Below are 14486 nucleotides of genomic sequence, written 5' to 3'. Positions count from 1 at the left end.
ACTGAGTGCTTCAATGAATTATTTGTTTGTTTTCAATCACTTACGTGAAAACCCAGGTCTGTTTACAAAAATTACCCATTAGTAAAAAAGCTTCTAACAAAATATAGACCACCTTTGTTAAAAGATACTAAAAACTCTTGGCCGTAAGAAAACTTTAAAAACTTTAGTGAAACTCAAAAATAAAAAAACTTTACAAAACCATTATTAAAATAGATAATACTTACCTGGTAGCAACCATTTTCTAGTTATTCATCAATATTTTAAGCTTATTTCAACTTGAAAGTTGCATCTCAATTAAGCTATTTAGCATAATGAAGGTAAGTTGTATCAACATGAGCAGAAAATTGTTAACTTTATAAACCATTTAAAAACACTGAAAAGAACTTAAAAAGTGTATAAAGCAACATAATAAAACTAAATTTAAAAAATTGATATGATTGAAACTTTTTATTTAACAACTTTATTCCATTATTATACAAAACTAATTCAAAAATATACTGAACATTTATCAAAACATTAATGGTTAATTGAGTTAAAAAAAAGGCAACCTCTTAATTAATATTCAACTCATGTTTATTTGATGGAAGAATATACTGACAAAAAAATAAATTTAAATAAATCAAATCATACTTGTCTTTTGTGAGCTTATGCATTACCTTTTGACTAAATATGAATACATTAATGAAAGTTGCATAAGATGAATGATGGAAGAGAAGTAGGATGTTACGTTGTGTATTAACTAATTTTACAAAAAAATTGATTTAAAATTAAAATAAAAATAGCTTAAAATTGTAACTTGAGTAAAACAAAAATGGTGATTACATGATTAGATAATTAAAAGTATCTATCATACAATATTTTAATATTTGAATTGTTTTCGTCAATATATTCCAAAGCAGCATTAGTTCCCTCAGTTGTAACTTCAGGACAACATAAAGCTTGCATAAAAAGTTCATTACTTAAGTAAACCTTAACTATCCGCATGATATCTGTGTCAGACAAAAGCTTCACACATTTAAAGTTTAAAACATTCAAAGGCGGTTTTTTTGAGCATATGAAATCAAGTATTTTTTCAATGTTGGCAAACTCATAAAACTCCAGCGTAAAGCTTGTTAAAGTTTTTTGACAGCCTTTAAGTATGGTCAAAATGGTACTTAATAGCAAAGGATTAGGTTTCTCAACCCAGTTATAGCAAAGTTTGAAGCTTTTTAAGTTTTCAAAAACGCACAAACTCATGTCATTAAACCTACTGAAATGTCTATCTATTTCAACAGTATCCCAAATTCCTTTACCTAAATAGACTACTGATAAAAACTGCAAGTTCTTAAATCTATTCCCAACATACAACAAAATACTGATTGGTTCAACAAAAGTTAGTTTGAGGCTTACCAAATTTTGACTCAGGTTGTTAATTATTGACATTTTTTTATGATTTGATACAAACAAAAAATTAAGTTCTGCTTCCTCAACACCAGTGAGAAGTGCAATTGCTTCCTCGAGCTTGCAAGAACTTCTCCTACTTCTTCTAAAAGTTCTTTTCAATAACCCACAAAATTTCTTCTCCGTCATAATGCTGTCTTTTTCCGCCACAAACTTCAAAATGTTAAGGCTACTGTCTTGACTTGTGACCATTTTTTCGTAAAAATATTGACTCACCCTATTACCTCTGCCATAATATCTAGCTATTTCGTAAAATATTTCATCCACACAACTGTGATACACTTCAGCGCCACAAGTAAATCCAGGAAAACCCAAGCATTTCAATGCTTTCAAAAAACCAAAAGTCTTTCCTTCACACAAGTCAAAAAATAATAGTTTTGAGTAGAACAACAGCTTTGCTATGCTGTGTTCTATAACTGCTAGCTTAAGTAGCTTGTGGGAACTTTTTTTTATTGCAAGAGGAACCATAGGTTGATACCTGATTTTTCTTCTGTTTAAATAAAATTCCGTTAGTTGGGAATTGTGATTCAATCTTGCCAGACATACTTCATACTTGTAACTGCTTCCAATGAAGCTAATTTCACTTAAATTCTTACAGTATTTACTTGTCCAGTTTGTCAGTATGCTTGCTCTGTAGTCAGTTATTAGTGAATGTCTAATATCTTCCTTCCAGACAAAATGGTGTAAAAACCACAAACATTTGCTGAAGTTGTCTGTTTCTCCTAGATTTTTGTAAAACTTTTGTTTTGACAGAATTTTTTTAAGATGATGAAAATCATTTATAACATCACTAAATTCGTCTGTGTATGAAAATTTTATGTCAATTCCATAAGCAGTAGTAATGTTTTGTAAGCATAAACTTTTCAAGCTCTTAACAGGTCTGTAAATTTCCATTTTACTTCAATAAATTTCTATTAAATATATCATACCTACAAAAAAATATCACAATGTTTAATTTAAACATAATAAAAAAAAATTAAATAATTTTCATTTCAAAACTAAAAATTATAATATTTAAAAATAAAGATAAATTTTTGTTATAAACTTATTGCAATGAACCGCCTAAAACAACCTCGAATTCTAAAATATCAATTAATAAATTCACTATATAAATAATTCATTAGGGAATACAACCATTTTCTATCACAATTAAATCTAATTCTATAAAGTTTAAACTTATTTAATAAATACACTTCACACCTTAATAAATACTGTATAATATAAATTATTAACAGGCATACATTTAAAAAAGTATTATTCTTGAAAGTTTAAAAAACAACCATACTTAAAACAAATTTACTTTTGTTTTGGTTTGAATATTACCTTCAGCTAGTAGTAAGAATCAGTAAAAATCACATCAAAACAATATCATGGTCATAAAAAAGTTACTGACTTTAATAATAAAAAGTTGCATAAAAATATATTACTAACTTGTAAAGTTAATTTAGATGTTAATTATAAAACAATTAAGACTATTTAAAATAGGGGTAGGGTGTACAGCACATTTTTTGGTCATATTGTAAAATAAATACAAGTCCATATGATTTAGATGTGATTTTGTTTCATTGAGAAAAATTTGACATGAAAATAAAAGTTTTTGAAAAAAAAGTATGCTGCCAAAAAAACTAATTTTGACCCCTAAAATCACATAATTTTTTATTTGTTGACCTTAATAATAAAATCACTTAAACATGTCCTAGATGTATAACTTAAGTCTTAAATGAAAGCTTATAATTGTTGACACAGATTTAAAGACATATTAACTGCTTTTCATGTATTGTGATGTCAAAATCATCCTAAATGTGCAAATTTTGTCTGTAAAATGGTGCATTTTTTGAAAATAGAAAGCATAGCTTGTTAGTGATTTAAATAAAAAAAAATATTGATAAAAGTTAAAAGTCTAGGGCATGTATAAGTGATTTTATTACTATTAAAGTCAACAAATTAAAAATTATGTGATTTTTGGGGTCAAAATTAGTTTTTAGGGCAGAATACTTTTTTTACTTTTTTGTTTTCAGATTCTTCTTTTTGAAGCAAAAATACAAATATATCATATGGACTTATAAGTCCAGCAAACATCACTAAAGTACTCCCTACCCCTATTTAAAATAATTCAAGTAGCATCTAAACCTTAGCACAATGAGTATTTGAGGATAATCTTTTTTCACTTTGAACTGAGAAACTTGATTTTTAAATCACATTGAACTGAACAATAATAAGGTATTTAAAATATCTGAAAATAATGTAAGATGTACTAGTTAACATTTTTTAATAATTTTTTTGAACAAAACAATTGGTGTATTTTTATCTTTATAGAACACAAACATTGTTATATGAATTTCTGTTAAACTAGCTACAATTCTTTATTTAGCTAATTTTTAAACTGAAAAATGTTTACAATATAACCCATGATTAATAACACTGTAAAATTAAATTTGCAAACTTATCAAAACAAACTTAACTATTACTTAACTAAATAAGTATGGCAATATTTGTCATGTATGGCAAAAAGAAAAGCAATCAACTTTAAAAATTATATTTATGATTTTTTAATTCAACAAACGAACTCTAAATTTATGCGCTTAACAAGGTTTAACTATGAATTTAATTTTTAACATATATTATTATTGGGTTCAACATATCATAAAAATTTTGTTAGCTTTAGCATTTACAGCCAGCATGAAATTTTGAATGAATTCTCAATGTAAAGTTAATATAAAAATGAATAGCAGTTTTAAGTATCACAATACTAATACTTCTAAACTAAAATGTTTTATAATGTGATACATGAGTATCTAAAGTTATTTTTCAATGTGTTGCAAAGTTATTAAAATACTAAAAATGATCATTTACATAAAGAAACATAGCAGTTTTTCATTCAAGCTAATATTAATTCGATGCAAAAAAAAAGTGCTAAAACCTTGTCCTAAAAATAAAATAGAAAAACTTTTAAACACATACATAGTTTCGCACAAGTTCTACAACTTATTTTAGCTTAGGTACTTCGTTTTAAATTTCAAATGTATCAAAAAAGCTAACTAATATATGTGAAAGATAAATTGACAAAATATGTTATAGGTTTAAACATAAAATGTAGTGCAATTAGCTTTTAAGCCATACATGGTTATCTAAAACTTTTAAAATACAACACCAATAAAAAATTTGTACAAAAATTACTAAAAAAAAGTTTTATTTGTTTTAAAAATTTTTAAAACATTTTATGTCTTTTATTATAATTGAAATAAACTAAAACTATGTTACCTCATAAGTTAATAGTTTACTGGTATTATTTATGATAATCTAGATTCTAGATTTAGTAAAAGTATTTTAGTTTAAGTTAAAAACTTTTCAAAAGTCAAATAAAATTATTAAATATGTTCAAGAACATTTGTGTCTAAAATTAATATAGGCTAATATTTAAAAAAAAAGTTAAAAAATATTGTACACAGTAGATGATTAAAAAACTAAATAAACTGCCATTACTAAATATTGCTATTTAAACAAAACTTTAATATTCAATTTGTTCTCATAAATATATTTCAAAACTGCACTTATTCCTTGACATGTAACTCTTTCACAATACAAAATTTGTATGTACAGTTCATTGCTACTGTAAGCCTTAACAATTTTCATAATATCTGCATCACACAAAAGTTCAAGGCACTTAAAACTTAAAAACTCCAGAGGAAAGTTTTCTGAGCAGATGAGATCAATTAACTTACTTGTGTCAGCGAGCTTGTAATATTCAAACTCAAAACTTGATAAAGTTCTTTGACAACCTTTAAGTATAGTCAAAATGGTACTCAAAAATAAAGGATTGGGTTCAACAATCAGATTAAAGCAAAGTTTAAAGCTTTTCAAGTTTTCAAACACACACAAATTCATGTCATTAAGCTTTTTGAATTGTTTGTCTTTTTCAATAACAAAAAGATTATCCTTACCAATATAGACTACTGATAAACTCTGCAAGTTCTTAAATCTTTTGCCAACATACAACAAAAAACTAATTGATTCATAAAATGTTAGTTTCAGACTTACCAAGTTTTGACTCAAACTATCAATTATTGAAATTTTTTTATGATTTGATACATGTAAAAAATTTATTTCTGCCTCTTCAATAAGCCTTAGACATCTTATTGTTTTCTTAAAACTTAAAAGACTTTTTCTGTTAGGTTTTTTGAAAAACCTGTCTAATTTGCTCTTCTTTTCGACATAGTTTGATACTGGAAAAAACTTAATAATATTAATACTATTTTCTTGGTTACTAGAAACTTTTGGGTAAAAGTATTGAGAACTCCATTTAAACCACTGGGCAATTCTAAAAAATATGTCATTCAATAAATTATCATAAGTTTCAGCCTCACATGTAAAAGCAGCAAATCCTAAATGCTTTATTGTTTTATGATAATCAAACATTATTCCTTTTTCTAAATCAAAAAAGCATGCACGTGAAGATGAATAGCATTTTAGGTCATAAGACATAACTGTTAGCTTAAGTAACTTATAATGGTGTGTTTCAATTTCAGCCGGTACCTCAGTTTGGTGATAAGGCATTTTTCCATTTAAATTGACTTTTTCTAGTTGATTCCTATAAAGTAAGCTTGCTAAATGTATTGTTTCATTTTTGTAGCTACAACCAATAAATTTAACTTTACTATAGCTTTTACACTTTCTATTGATCCAGTTTGTGAATGTACTTGCATGGTAGTCAGTTATAAAAGAATTTCTAACACTTTTCTCCCAAACAAAGCAGTTTAAAAACCAAATGAATTCGCTTAAATTGTCTTCTTTTGCTTTTAACTTTGTATAAAACTTTTGTTTTGACAAAACAGGTTTAAGATTATGAAAAGCATCAACAACAAAACAAAACTCAGCTGTGGAAGACAACTTGCTTTCAACTCCACAAGTATTGAAAATCTTTTGTAAACATAAACTTTTTAAACTCTCTACAGGTCTATCAAATTCCATTGAAATATAAATGTTTTATAAAGATATTTTTGTATATATTACACCTGTTAAAATAGAAAAAATGTTAATACATACATTAAATGAAAAAACAACTTTTTAATGCATCAAAAGTTTGGAATAGTTAGAAAGTAAAGACTTAATTAAAGAAAAAAGTATGTCAAAAATTAATATTGTGCAACTTTAATTTATTAAAAACATTTATTAAATTAGCATACGAGCTACTTAATTTTTTTTTAAATATACAATACTTGAAAATTTAATATATCAAATAACATAATAATCAAAAAGTATAATCTAAACTCCCATAAAAATGTTGAATAATAAAACTGATGCTATAAAAACTATACAAAAATAAAATAAAATATTATATATTTTTTTAATAAACATTTTAATAGTAGAATACATAATTACTTACATCTATTTTTTCATTACAAGTTAATGAATATATTTTTTATGATTACTAAAGCAAAAAAAATTGGCAATTATTCCATTTAGAAAATTAAGGGCATAGGGAGGTCAAACATTTTTTAACAAAAATTAACATTAGCACTTAATTTAAAGCTTAAACTATATATACTATTAGGTACTTTTCATAAAACAGAAAAAATTCATGAATTTTTGAGATATAACAAGTTTTGTAAAAAACTCCCAGTACAACCATATGGAATCAAAACTTTTAAAGCTAATTTTTTCAGAACTTTGAAAAATTTACTAAAATTCTATATTCTTCATTTTTTTAGAAATTTATTTCAAATTTTGAGGCTCTAACTAATCAATAGACTAATAAAACAAATTAAACATTATATATATAACAAAAATAGTTGTTGATATTAATTTGAAGTTGTGATAGGTAAGTGGATATTGTGTGTTTTACAAGCAGATTAGACTACAAGATATTATTAAGTTCAACTTGGAGTAGTTTGTGAAACATTTAGGATCAAAACAATTAAGTTCAATAAGTTTTACTATAATAAGCATACATGGTTGCCACTGATCAAGCTGAGAAAAATTTCCTGACTTTTCCTGACTTTTTACCAGAATTTTTATGACTTTTCTAATTAAGTTTTACTTATATAAATTGTTCACTTAGTTTATAAAATACTACCCAGACTATTTAATATAAAATCCTTAAATTAAAAATAAATTAAAAAAGAATATACTTAGTAACTGTAAAAAAAAGACATAAAAAAGTAAACTATATATCTGTTGTGTAAAATATTTCCTCTTATCATTTAGTATAAAATTTGTAACAAATAAATATACTCTTCTTATTTAGTTTAAAAACATAAGTTACTCTACAAAAAATACAAACAATAAGTAAACTTAATCTTTGCATATACCTCTCTTATAACTTAAACAACTTTTAAAAAAACTATAAAGAGGTAAAGTATACACATTAACTTGTTACATAAAATACTAAACTAACTGCTTAGTTATAAACAACTCAATTATTTAAACAAAAAACACTTTAACTCTAAAATTATGCTAGATAAACTTTTGTGTATATATCACAGTTTCACTATGGAAGTGTCCTTGCTACAGATCTTCAATACTAAAAAGCTTACAAAATCTGCTTGCTCAAGTAGGGTACTTGTTCAATATGTTAATAGAAAGTTTCTGCAGTTTTATAGGGATATTTTACTAATTTATACCAGGTGAAGGCATTGGAAATAAAATTAAATATTTTGTAAATTTATAGGAAAATTTTGGATTTTTTTTTTATAACTTTAAAGGACTTTTAAATAGTTTTTAACATTTGAAGACTTTGGAAAACAAGAATTTTTTAAGTTTAAACTGACAAAATCTGACTTTTTTTCAAAACCCCCCGTTTTTTCCTGACTTTTGTCATATTTTTAAATTTTTCCTGACTTTTCCTGATTTCCTGACTTTTCCTGACCGAGTGGCAACCCTGAGCATATAAAATAGAAGTTTGTTTACTTTTTTACTTGTGATCATCGCTCTAGCGTGAAACAATTGTTAAGTAATAAACTTTTTAACAATTTAACTTTTGTCATAATTGTATATAGGATCCTTAATTGTGAAGCTCTCTAAAAATTTATTGTTAAAACTCCAATATATAAAATAGAAGTACATAAAGTTTTAGATCCAAAGCTATATTCTGATTCTTTTTTTTTTATAATTTTTATTATACATTTTGTGTTTTTCTATTATGTAAGAAAGCATCATAGATTTATATAGTTCTTTTTGTGAAATTTTTAGTAAATACATTTTTATTCAACTAATTTTTACCAAAAATGTCTATGACCATTTTTAGTAAGTAGTAATATAAAGTTACATTTTCAAGACATTGCAAAACAAACGTCTACTTTAAAAACTTTTTTAAATTCTTACCAAGTTAACAAAAAAAAATTTGTTAAAGTTTACTTTAAAGTTTGTAAAAGTGTCAAAAAATAAAATATCAGTATTACCAACATTTGCTGCAAAATTTGCAAAATATAATTTAAATTATTATTGAAATTCCCCAACAGTGTAACAAACACAACACAGTTTTGTTTTTAAAGAGTTCTTCTATCAAGTTACAATTTAGTTTTACGTTAGTAAAATGACCACAATTGTTATACACTATTCGTATCAGGTTTGTGCAGAAAAATTTAGTTCCTTTGAAAAATTCCTAAATTGTTTTTTTTTTTAGGTAGTAAATTTTTTTTTTGGTTTGAGTATTTTTATCTTTACAACTATCAAGTTTTAACATACTTTTTACGCATGCATATTGTTTTATTTCTATTAACTATATTAGAAATTTTAAAATATGCACCTAATTAGCATATATGTAAACTTTGTTGTTTTTTCCGTATAATTATTTTGTAGGTTTTTTTATTAACTTAAGTACATACTTTTCTGACTAATTCCAGATACAATATAATCTAATAACATTTGATAGCGACCAAAATGAATATGACTTTATTTTAATAATCTAGTTTGAAAACTACTTAATAAACTAAAGTTAATATTTATATCTTTTGTCTTTCTGTTTAAATTTATATTTTAGTTCTCAAACAAAAATATGTTATTATCTCCTTTTTCTTTCACGTAATTTCAAAGTTAAAGGAAAAAGATTCAATGTTGTGTTCTTAAAATTTTAATTAGCTAGGTATGCAACAGTCATGATTAATGAAATAAGTATTTATTTGAATGGATAAAAAGCTTTTAAAAAGTTACAAATGTAATAAATAATATTGTTCACAATTATCGATAGCAACAAAATTAAAATATCGATAAATAAACTTATACATGTTTTGAAAAACATTGTAGAAGGAATAACATATACGAATTCAAAACAAAATTTACAATCAATAACAATTAATGTTATAAAATTGTTTTGTTTATATCAAAGTATTTATGGAACTAAAATACTATTACTGATACAGTTTTAAAAGCTATATGTAATTAATGGTACTTTTCTGATCATGTTTAGTCTTGAAATTCTAATGTAATATTTTTAACACTTGCAAGCTTTAGAATGTTCTATCTCATTGTTATAAAAACTTTTTGATTTATTTCAAAATTCATAAAAAAAAAGTAAAGTTAAAAATCAAACACCATACAGTAAACATATAAAAAATTTACAAAGTTTTAATTAGATTTATTTTATACCATTGATGCTACACTGCATGTGCAACCAACCGGAACGTCTAATCTGGTCGTTATCCAAACTTCACAACCATTAGCAAAGCTTCTTTTCTTCACATCCATGGGTACTGTCACCTGAAAAGAGTACCTTCGGTTGCTGTCCTTTACAAACGAGCCAAAACTGTCCCTTTCAACACAACTCCTGCAGTTACAACATGTCATTGCTATCCGGACTGGAATTCGATCATAGTCGTAATCGTAACTGGATTAAAAAAAACATATATATTAATATTTTAATTATTAATTATAACATTTTTAAATAATTTTTTTCTAAAGTCTATTCAAAGTGAAATGAAAAAGCGTGACATTTTTAACTGTAAGACTTTGTTTTTTATTCCTAATGATTTTCAGCTACTAAAATTTATTGTTTTTACTGAAATATTAAAACGAACATACTAGTAAGAACAAGGTGAAGAACTCCTTTTGTTTATCGGAAGTCTGTAATAACTAGAACCTTGCCAATTTTCTTCCATAAAATAGTTTGAATAAGGACACATTTTACCGTCTTTTTTACATAATTCTTCCTTTATAAAATATTTTTATTATTTTTTTAGAAAGTATAAATATGCATAAATAACAAAGGTAATAAAATAAGTAACATCTGTGCCTATATATTAATAAAATTTGCCATTTTGTTTTACATTTAATCATAAAACGAAAAATATCCTCAATTATTTTTGATATATTTATAAAAAAAGTAAATCATAACTATCATGTTAATAAATTACTTGAATATTTGTTTTTTATTTTTTTAATTAATTTAATATACTAAATACAAAAATAATTTTTACTTACTTTTTGTTCGTTAACATTGTTGTTTCTCCTGTTGATTCTCGGGTATTCAGCATATGCTCTGTAAAATTAATAATAAAAATAAACAAATTAATTATTAAAATTTACTGTGTTTATTTCTTACCTTTTTGAAGAATGACTTTGGACAATTTCAATAAATTCTAACATTAAAACCATGAAAGAAATTGTGATTAAAAACTGTTTCTGAAAATAATAAACTTGAATTTCTCAATCCTTTTGTTATAAAGTAGTTCAGTTTTTTGTTCTTAACTAAATTAATTTCGCTAAACTACGGACTTACTATGATTAATTTTGTATACAAAACTTATGCAGTTAAATAAAAATAAAATCAATAACAAAAAAGCTTAAAACTCAAACTTCAGTTAATATTATTTTTTTTAGTTTTTAATTAAATAGTTTTTACTTATTTAAGTTTTTCCTAAAATAAAAGAGGTAATAGTAATGTGATCTCGATTAAACTATACTGTTTTAATCAAATATTTTTCTCCTAAACATAACATGTAGTATACTTTTTATTTAATACCAATACAAATATCGTAATTTTTAATATTTACAACTATTATGACTTTATAAACAAAATGTTCTATGTTTCTTTGTAGTGTATAAAAAAATCAGGACCCAAGTAGTTTATATTAATGATTGCTTTGTCACTTTCTTTATCTTGAGAAAAAAAAATTTATACTTGATGGTGTAATACTTTTTTTATTTTTTGAAATGCGATTAAATTTTTAGTTCATAATTACAACAAATGACTTTTTTTTTTACTTAGTTATCTAACACTTATTTTTAATTTTTTTTTTAACTATCTATATTTTATCCCAATAACAAGCATTAATAAGTTTAAAAAATCTTATGACAAACCATTGAAAAGCGTACATCAGATTAAGCGTGATTGTTATTTTTATTTAATTGCATAAGATGTTAACAATGTTGATAAGTTGTTACAGTAAGATGCTATAGATATTAAAAATATACATAAATGTTCGAGAGAAAACAATCATAAATGTAATTTAATGTAGTTAATGTTTGTACCTAAGATGTCATAAAGCGTCTACATTATAAATTATATAAAGCGTTTTTTATGAAATTTAATTTAGTATTTTACAAGTTATGACCTTATTAATGTTTTATAGTAGTAAAATAACTAACCATGGCTTATTATTTGATTTGCTTGTCGAAATATTTTCAATTAGATTTGTAACTTAACAAAATACAACTGTTATTAAAACTGTAATTTCACTCATATATATATAGTTCTTCTTCTTTTTTCTTTAACAATGATATTTAGAATTAAAATATCCAAGTCATTTTTGTTGTTGACAGAGTATAAGTTAAGAGCTCAGTTTCATATTTATAAGAAAAACTAAAACTCAATACTTGTAATTTTACACAAAATACTTTTAGTGCTCATACATATCAAGTTTGAAAAAACATTTAACTAAATATTAAATTTTTTTTGACTTGTTTGATGAATCAAAATTATAGTTTAAACAAGAGGGTTTCGAGAAATTATCAATCTGTAAATATAAAACTGTTTAGACAATATAAAATTCCATGGAATTTAAGAAGTGATATCAAGTATTAATATCATAGAAAGTTGAGTAAAATACTTATTATTCTCTTCGCAAACAAGTTGTTAAACAAGTATTTCATGAAATCAACTTAATCTAGCTTTCAGAACAAAAAAAGTTTATTATTTTAAATGGAATTTAGTATATTTATGTTAAAAGTTTTACATTTATCTGACTTTGTTAAGCTAAACTTTAAAACGTAAAGTTTATATATTCTGTTTTTTTTTTCAATTTGAAAAATAAACTAAATTTTAATTTTGTTTCAGATACTATTTTAGATATTATAGCAACTTTCGTTTATAATTTATCGGCCATACGAAACACTTTACAAATATAAAATTTTGACTTTTAATTATCTTTGAAAAAAGTTTTATATAGTAAAAGTTCAAAACAATACACGTAAAAATGTTTAAAACTAAAAAAAGCTAAGACTTGTTATATTTGTCCAACATAAATAGTGAGAAATAAATTTTAGTTAAGACTATCTATGAACCTTTTTATCTTTACAAGTTTGAAAAAATAGTTGTTTAAAGGTTCCAAAATTAGATAAAAATTATATTGAAAAAATATAATACTTTATTTTATGTTATTGATAGTCGGCAATGTTACAATATTAAACTATATTTAACAAACTATTAACAAATTTAAAGTTATCAGAAAATAACAAGCTTTATGCAAAAGATAGAAAATCGCATTTACTATTAATATATTTCTACTCACAAACTTGAATAACAATTAATACATCTAAGAAACATTTCTTCTACTGATTTATAGTTTTGAACAAGTTATAATAACTTTAGAATATTTATTTCAGATTAAAAAAAAAGGTTTAACCAATTAATATTTTTTGTGTTTTGTTTAAAACTTGTTTATCTCTTTTATCCTGAAATCAATGCATTTTCTATCACATGCTATTTTTCGATTCAAAACGTTTATGTATCTTTAGAAACAAACAGTCATTAGAGAAATAAAAAAAACAGTTAAAAAAAAAAACATAATCAAGTAGTTTCATGACTAAATTTAAAACAAAACTTTTAAAATTATTATTTTACGTTTTTAATTATTAGTAAATAGCTGTAGCACTTTTTCAATATGATATTTAGTGCATTAGTAAGAAATTTCTTTGAATAATAAAAATTTAATGGAATTAATAGCTAAATTTCCATGAGAATTTTTGCTTTTACACAAATTTCTACTATATAAGACTAACTGTACGCATACTTTTTCGGAAACTACACATTTTATATGTCAGTAACGGTGGTAAAATACACTTTAAATATGTGTATATTATTTGTTTTTTATCTGATATTTAAAATTGTTGTCTTCTATATTGTTCTGCCAAGACATAACATTATAAGTTTGCAAGAATTAAACTGTTAAAAGTATTTAAATAAGCTGTTTAATACTTAATAACTTTTAATAAACGAAAATTCTTATGAAAAAAGTGTCCATCATTCTATATAAAAGACAGGTAAATTAAACTGTGTAAATATTTTGTTATCTGTGATAATATCATAATTAAACACTAGACTTGTAGAAAAATTATTTCATCGTTAAAGTATCATGTAAACCCAATTCTAGTTATTATGAAATCAAATAGAACTTTTCTCCTTAACTTGTTAAGGCAAAAGAAATAATAAAAGTTAATTTTGTTGAGTATTTACTAATTATTGTAAATTGCTAAAGGTTAGTTATTTATTTACTGTGTTAAATTTTAGTAAAGTAAATATACTTAATAGTACATTTTGTATCATATAAATGTAAAAAATAAATCTATCCTTGTCATATAGCATTCTATGAACAAAAACGTTTATTAGCTTAAAAATGATATTGATTATATAAACTCGCTATGACTTGTTGTTCACACAAACTAATATTAAGTCCTTACTTTCAGTAAACTTATTAATTAAGTAAACAAGTAGTCTATAAGTGAGAAATTTAGTCTTAATTTATATAGTTTTTATCATTTTAAAAAGTAAACTTTTATTAGATTAAGTTAATTAGTATACAAATAATAAATGTTTTGAATACAACTTTTGAGAA

Source organism: Thalia democratica, chromosome 7 (genome assembly GCF_965202585.1).
Source record: "Thalia democratica chromosome 7, ktThaDemo2.hap1.1, whole genome shotgun sequence".
Lineage (NCBI taxonomy): Eukaryota > Metazoa > Chordata > Thaliacea > Salpida > Salpidae > Thalia > Thalia democratica.
The sequence above is the reverse complement of the archived record's forward strand: the minus strand, read 5'-3'. Positions refer to the sequence as shown.